The following is a 7,301-nucleotide window of genomic DNA, read 5'->3' as shown; positions in this document are numbered from 1 at the left end:
CTGACCATTAAACACACATGATGATATAACCCAGAAACCAACTCAGCTATGGAAGTATCCAAAGTAAATAAGCCTACAAGATTGTAAACAGGGAACCAGAGACACCAACCGACAAATGAGGACAACTACAAACCAAAAAGAGGGAAAAAATCTGTGTCGTTACAGAACTTCTAGATGGTAGGGAAGTCAAGACAACTCAAAATAGAATGGACTCTTCTACACTTGGGAAGAAAATGATAAATCACAGGGTAACCTCAAAGAAAAACGATAAACCTTCACATCAAAATAAAAAAGAGGACCAGCATAAATATGCAGCAAATACTAAGACAATAGCAATGAAGGAAGTAATAACATGATTCATAAACAAAACAAACTCAGCATAGAAAATTATATGGAACAAAGAAATTAACACAATGAAAAAGCACATGACAAAAATGACAGCAACAAATTCATATTTGCTGATAATTCCATATCTGGCAAGGGAGTTATCTCTAAGATTGATGAAAAACTCCAATCCCTCAACACCAAAGGAATTAGCAATCCAATTGAAAAATGGGCAGAAGACATGAACAGACACTTCACCAAGGAGGATATTCAGGTGGTCAGCTAATACATGAAAAGATGCTGGCAATCATTGGCCATCAGAGAGATGTAAATCAAAACAACAATGAAATACACTGTCTTATGCCAGCACTGATGGCAAGGTTCAATGAGACAGAAAATTACAAATGCTGGTGGGGTTGTGGAGAGACTGGGACTCCCATACATTGCTTGTGTGACTGTGAAGTGACACAACCACTATGGAAAGCAATATGGCGATTCCTTAGAAAGTTATAATTGGAGATACCATTTGACCCAGCAATCCCATTACTAGGTATATATCCTAGAGAGGTGAGAGCCAGGACAGGAACAGATACATGCACACTCTTGTTCATCACAGCACTATTAACAATAGCAAAAAGATGGAAACAACCTATGTGCCCACCAGTAGAAGAGTGGATGACCAAACTATGGTACATACACATACTGGAATGCTATACAGTGCTAAAGAATAGCGTATTGTTGTTGTTAGGTGCCATGGAGTCATTTCTGACTCATAGTGACCCCATGCATAGCAGAACGAAACACTGCCTGATCCCACGCCAGCTCCATGATCCCTGCTATATTTGAGCCCATCATCACAGCCACCATGTCAATCTCATTGAAGGCCTCCCCCTCTTTTGTCAACCCTCCACCCTACCAAGCATGATAAAGAATAATGTAGAGTCTGCAAAACACCGCATAATATGGATGAACTTGGAGGACGTTGTTGTTATTGCCGTGGAGTCGACCCGGACTCATAGCGACCCCTCCTTGGGTTTCTGAGGCAGTATCACTACGGGAGTAGATTGCCCCATCTTTCCTTCCGAGGAGTGGCTGGTGAGTTTGAACCACTAGCCTTCTGGTTAGCAGTCAAGTGCCTTAGGCACTATGCTACCAGAGCTCCTTGGAGGACATTATGCTGAGCGAAATAAGTCAATCACAGAAGGACAAATATAGTATTAGTTTGTTGTTGTGGAGGGTCAAAGAAAGGTTTATATATGGAGGGAAACTTTCCTTGTTGGTTGCCAGGGATGGGAGGGGAGGGAACGAACCAACAAAAAAAAATGCATTGACCTATGTCACTTTAGTTTTGTGTATTTCACTGTACATAAATTATATTTCAATAAAATGCATTTTTAAAAAAAAGAATGAATACAGGGAACCAGAAATGTCAATTTGTAAATGATGATTAACTACAAGGTAAAAAAGGAAGTAATAAATTATGTAGTTATATAACTTCCAAATGGCAAGGAAGTGAAGATGATATCCAGATAGAGCAGACTGATTTTAACTTGGGAAGATAATAAAAAATGACAGTTTAATCTCAAAGAAAATTAATAAACCTTCACACCAAAATAAAGATAGAATCATCACAAACTTTCAGTAAACAATAAAACAATAACAATGAAGGAAATGATAAGAAAATGCATAAATAAAATGAGCTCAGCACAGAAAAATATATGGAACAAATTAAAAGTCAACATCACACACAAAACACAGCAAAAGAGCAGCAGAAAATTCATACTGATCAATAATCACAATGAATGTAAATGGATTAAATACGCCAGTTGAGAGAGAGACTAGCAGAATTGATAAGAAAACATGACCCATCAGTATGCTGTCTACAAGAGACACACCTTAAACACAAAAACAAAAATAAGCTAAAACTCAAAGGATGATTCATATATATATATATACACACACACACACACACACACACACACATATAAAACAAATGACAATAAAGAGCAGAAGTGGCAATATTTATTTCTGATAAAATAGTCTTTAAGGCAAGAACCAGAGAAAGAGACAAGGAAGGACATAATATAATGATTAAAGAGTCAATTGAACAATAGGAAATAACCATAATATCTATATACCAATGAAAGAATCCCAAAGTATATAAATTAAAGTTTAACAGGATTGAAAGGAGAAATAACCAACTCCACAATAACAGTAGGAGATTGTAATATACTACTTTTGATGAAGGACAGAACAACTAGAAAGAAACATAAAAATACAGAAGATCTAAATAACACAACCAACTAGACCTCGTAAATGTATGCAGAACACTCTACTCAACAGCACCACTATATATTTTTTCTAGTGCATATGGAACTTTCTCCAGAATATACCATGTGTTAGGCCACAAATCAAGTCTCAACAAATTTTAAAACATCTGAATACTACAAAGTATCTTCTCAGATCATAATGTTATAAAATTAGAAATCAACAACAGGAGTATCAAGGAAAAAATCAAATACATGGAAACTGAATAACACCCTCCTTAAAAACTACTGGGTAATAGAAGTAATAATAATAATAATAAATTCCTTGAATCAAACAAGAATGAAAGTACACATACCAAAATCTTTGGGGTACAGAAAAAGCAGTGCTCAGAAGGCAATTTATAGCAATAAATGCACACATCAAAAAAGAAGACTTAAAATCAACACCTTAACCCAACATCTCCAACTAATAGAAAAAGAACAGGGGGTGGGGGAAGCTTACGGTCACAAGCAGAAAGAAAATAAAAAAGATTTGAGCAGAAATAACTGAAACAGAAAACAGAAAAACAATAGAAAGAATCAATAAGACTTCAAGTTTGTTCTTTGAAAGAATTAGTAAAATTGACAAACCGCTGGCAAATTTAACAGAGGAAAAAAAGAAGAAGCAAGTAACATGAATAACAAATGAAACAGGTGCTGTCAAACAGAACCTACTGAGATAAAGGATAATAACAGAATTCTATGAAGAACTGTACTCTAACAAATCTGAGAATCTAGAAACACACTACCTACCCAAATTAACACAATCTAGGCTAAAAAACATGAACAGACACATCACAAAAATAGAAATTGAACAGTCATAAAAAAAAAAAAAAAAAAAAATCCCAACAAAAAAAGTCTTGGCCCCTGAAAACACAAGAACTAGATGTAGCCTGGCTATTAATGCCAACCACTCAGAAAAGGATCAAAATTGGAGATCTTGGATGGGGCGGGGGGAATGTGAAACAAAATTCAAAAACACAAAAATGACCAGAATTACTAGTCAGATAGAGACTGATGAAACCCTTGACAATGGCTCTGGGTTTCCTTCGGGTCTAGATCTGGATTCATTTCCATGGATTAGCTCTCAGCCAAATAGTAGAAAGACCTACTAGCAGAACACCTATCTCAGGAAGATGCACCCCTTAAATCAATCAACCATGAGACATCAAAAGGGCAGCAATTGCATAGGGGTAAAGCTGAACAAACAGGAATGCATAGGAAAGAAGGACACAGGGAAGGAGTAGTCATAGGGAGGAGATGAGAGGAGAGCTATTTATTGTTGAGATTGTAATTGGAGCCGTGAAACATAATATGTATGAACTGTTGAGAGTAAAATGAGTTTGCTTTGTAAATTTGCACTCAAATCACAAAAATTTTTTTTAAGTGAAAGATTTATAAAGAATAAGAGTGTGGATGTTCATTGGTTAGACTAGACACCAGCCATACATGAAGAAAGCATCCTAATCTTTTTTTATATATTAAAAAAAAAAAAAAAAGTCCTGGACCCAAATGGTTTCACTGGCAATTTCTTTCAGAAAAGATCTGACACCAATACTACTCAAACTATTCCAGAAGATAGAAAAGGATGGAATAGTACTGAACTGATTCTAGGAAATAGGTGTTACCCTAATACCAAAACCAGGCAAAGACATCACTAAAAAAGAAAATTACAGACCAATATCCATCATGAATATTGACACAAAAAATCTCAACAAAATAATAGCCAATAGACTCCAACATATAAAATAATAATAATAATACATCATGACCAAATGGGATTCAACCCACGTATGCAAGAATGGTTCAATATCAGCAAAATAATCAACATAATCCACCACATAACTAAACCAAAGGAAAAGAACCACATGATCATATTAATGATGCAGAAAAGGATTTGACAAAATCCAACACCCATTCTTGATAAAACCTTCAGCAAAATAGGAATATAAGAGAAATTTCTCAATGTTATTCTCATGTACACAAAACCAACAGTCAATATTGTTCTCAATGGAGAAAGACTGAAAACATTCCTCTTGCTAATAGGAACCAAACAAGGTTTATCACCACTCCTGTTCAATATTATATTGGAAGTCCTTCCCAGAGCAATAAGCCAAGAAAGGGAAATAAAAAGCATCCACATTGGCAAAGAAAAACTAAAACTATCTCCATTGACAGATAACACGATCCTATACATAGAAAATCCTAGAGATTCAGCAAGAAAACTACTGGAACTTAGAAGGCTTCAGCAAAGTGACAGGGTACAAGATCAACATACACTTCCACACTGGTATCAAGCTGATATCAACAAATCAACTTCTACACTGTCAAAGAGAACTCTGAAAAGGAAATAAGAAAAACAGTATCATTTTTAATACCACCCACAAGATGAAGTAGTGAGGAATAAGTCTAACCAGAGATCCAAAAGAGCTATACAGAGAAAACTACAAAACACTACTACAAGAAACAAAAAAAGACCTACATAAATGGAAGAGTATACCATGCTTATAGATAGGAAGACTCAACATTTGTAAACATGACAATACTACCAAAGCAATTCACGTATATAATGCAATTCCAATCCAGATTCCATCATCATTCTTTAAGAAGTTGGAAAAACTAATTACTAACTTGATATGGAAAGGAAAGAGACCCCAGATAAGCAAAACACTACTAAAGAAGAACAACAAAATACTGCATCAGGCCAATTTCAAACGACCAATGCAAATTACTGGCCAGGAGTTCTGATGCACATTCCCTCACCACATTCCCTTAGGAGCACAGATGAAAGTGAAATGTCAACACCAAGTTCCTGGGTGGTGCAAATGGTTAACATGTTCGGCTGCTAACCGAAAGGTTGAAGGTTCAAGTTCTCTCAGAGATACCTTGGAAGAAAGACCTGGCAATCTACTTCCAAAAAAATCATCCATTGAAAATCCTCTGGAGCACAGTTCTACTCTGACACACACACAGGCTTGCCAAGAATTAGAATGGGCTTGATGACAGCTGAGTTTTCTTGTTTGTTTGTTTGTTTTGTTTTTTAAGTTCTTTCCACTTTTAATGAGAGCTTACAAAACAAAACAAAAATCCTGAAAATTTAATAATCAGTCAGTTCTCACAAACTAGTATGAACCAGCCCCACTACTGTCCCCTGAGTTTTCAGCCAACTCTGAAATTCTCTAGGTGTTTTAAAAGGCTACCTTCAGACTCTCAGGGCAGGGGTCTCTGTGGGACTTCCAGGGAATGGTACCCTCAGGAACCATATCTGTTTCTGGACATCAGCCAGGCCAGGCCCCAAGCTAGCCTTAAGGACCTCACTGCCCTGTGGTCCTGCTCCACACCACCACACTCCCCAGACCCATACAGTTACTGACAGCTTCAAACACCAGAGATAACCCGCACACACCTTCTTCATCCCACATCACCTCCAGACACCATCCCTATTCAAACACTACAACCACCAAAGAGCTCCTAGTGGCAGAAATGAGACCAAGGAAGGCCACTCTGTCAGGCTTTGGCTCTGTGGGGTCACTTCAAATGCTCTGGTGCTATGACACAGACCCTAACCCCGTTGAACTAGAAGTCACACTTATTGACAGACACTCAATATCACGCAGATGCACTAATGTGCAGCTTTTATTTGATTCTTGATTTGCACAAACCAGCCATTTGCAAAAAAAAAAAAAAAGACGGACAGGGAATTTTGACCATTGATCTAACATAAGCAATTATATCCACTCCTCACTTACCCAAAATTGTTACGTTCCAAAGACCAGGCTGTTATGTGAAAATCGGTGTCATGCGAAAATGGAGGATGACCACATTATTGCATAGCTGCCAAATGTCATAATTACCTAACTGCCAAACCACTGAGAATCATGGCCCAGCCAAGGTGACACATAACCTGAACCATCACAGATAGCGTGACTCTCCCCTCACACCTTGATGTTTGTTGCTACTAGATATACATCATTAATGCACAAAAATAGTCAGATAGTAGATATTTTTACTGTGAACCTAAATGCAGAATGTCAGATAAGGAGGCAATCAATATGTGAGGAGAAGGCCTATTGCCATTTGAGAAAGGTAATGGTGTTGTAGTTTATTTATTTTTCAAACCAAAGATCTCACATATTTATTAATCAATGTTTTAATGCAGAAACATAAAAAGAAAGGAAGAAGCCAGAAGTTCCCAGTACATCTTCGGTTGATCAGATCTTGGCGAAATGTTAAACTTGATCTGGTGGGATGTTAGTGGGCTTGATCTGGTGGAATGTTAGTGAACCAGGTACATATGTGTGCCATCACATGTGCAACTCCACACAGACCCTGCTTGGTTCTTCTCCTTGGATTTGTATCTGATTTTATTACAGGCTTTCATTCAAATCTATAGGGGAATAGGGCAGTTCTGTTTTGTTTCTTGGCCAGGAATTTCATAACCTGAAAGTCTTATGAGAAGACATAGCCAGGATGAAAGCCACCAAACTCAACACAAGGAGGAAGGGGAGAGAGCAGTTTATTTGTTTATTTATGAAAGTTCTTGGCTTTTAGAGAAGAAGTGTGCGAGCTTCAGCCCCACCTCCTGTTTTTGTAAACAAATTTTACTGGAACACAGCCACACTCATTAAAAAAAAAAAAAAAGCACACGTCTGAACTCCAGTCACTGCTCGA

This window comes from Orycteropus afer, unplaced genomic scaffold (genome assembly GCF_000298275.1).
Source record: "Orycteropus afer afer isolate SDZICR_OR568_19922 unplaced genomic scaffold, OryAfe1.0 scaffold00234, whole genome shotgun sequence".
NCBI classification, from domain to species: Eukaryota; Metazoa; Chordata; class Mammalia; order Tubulidentata; family Orycteropodidae; genus Orycteropus; species Orycteropus afer.
The sequence above is the reverse complement of the archived record's forward strand: the minus strand, read 5'-3'. Positions refer to the sequence as shown.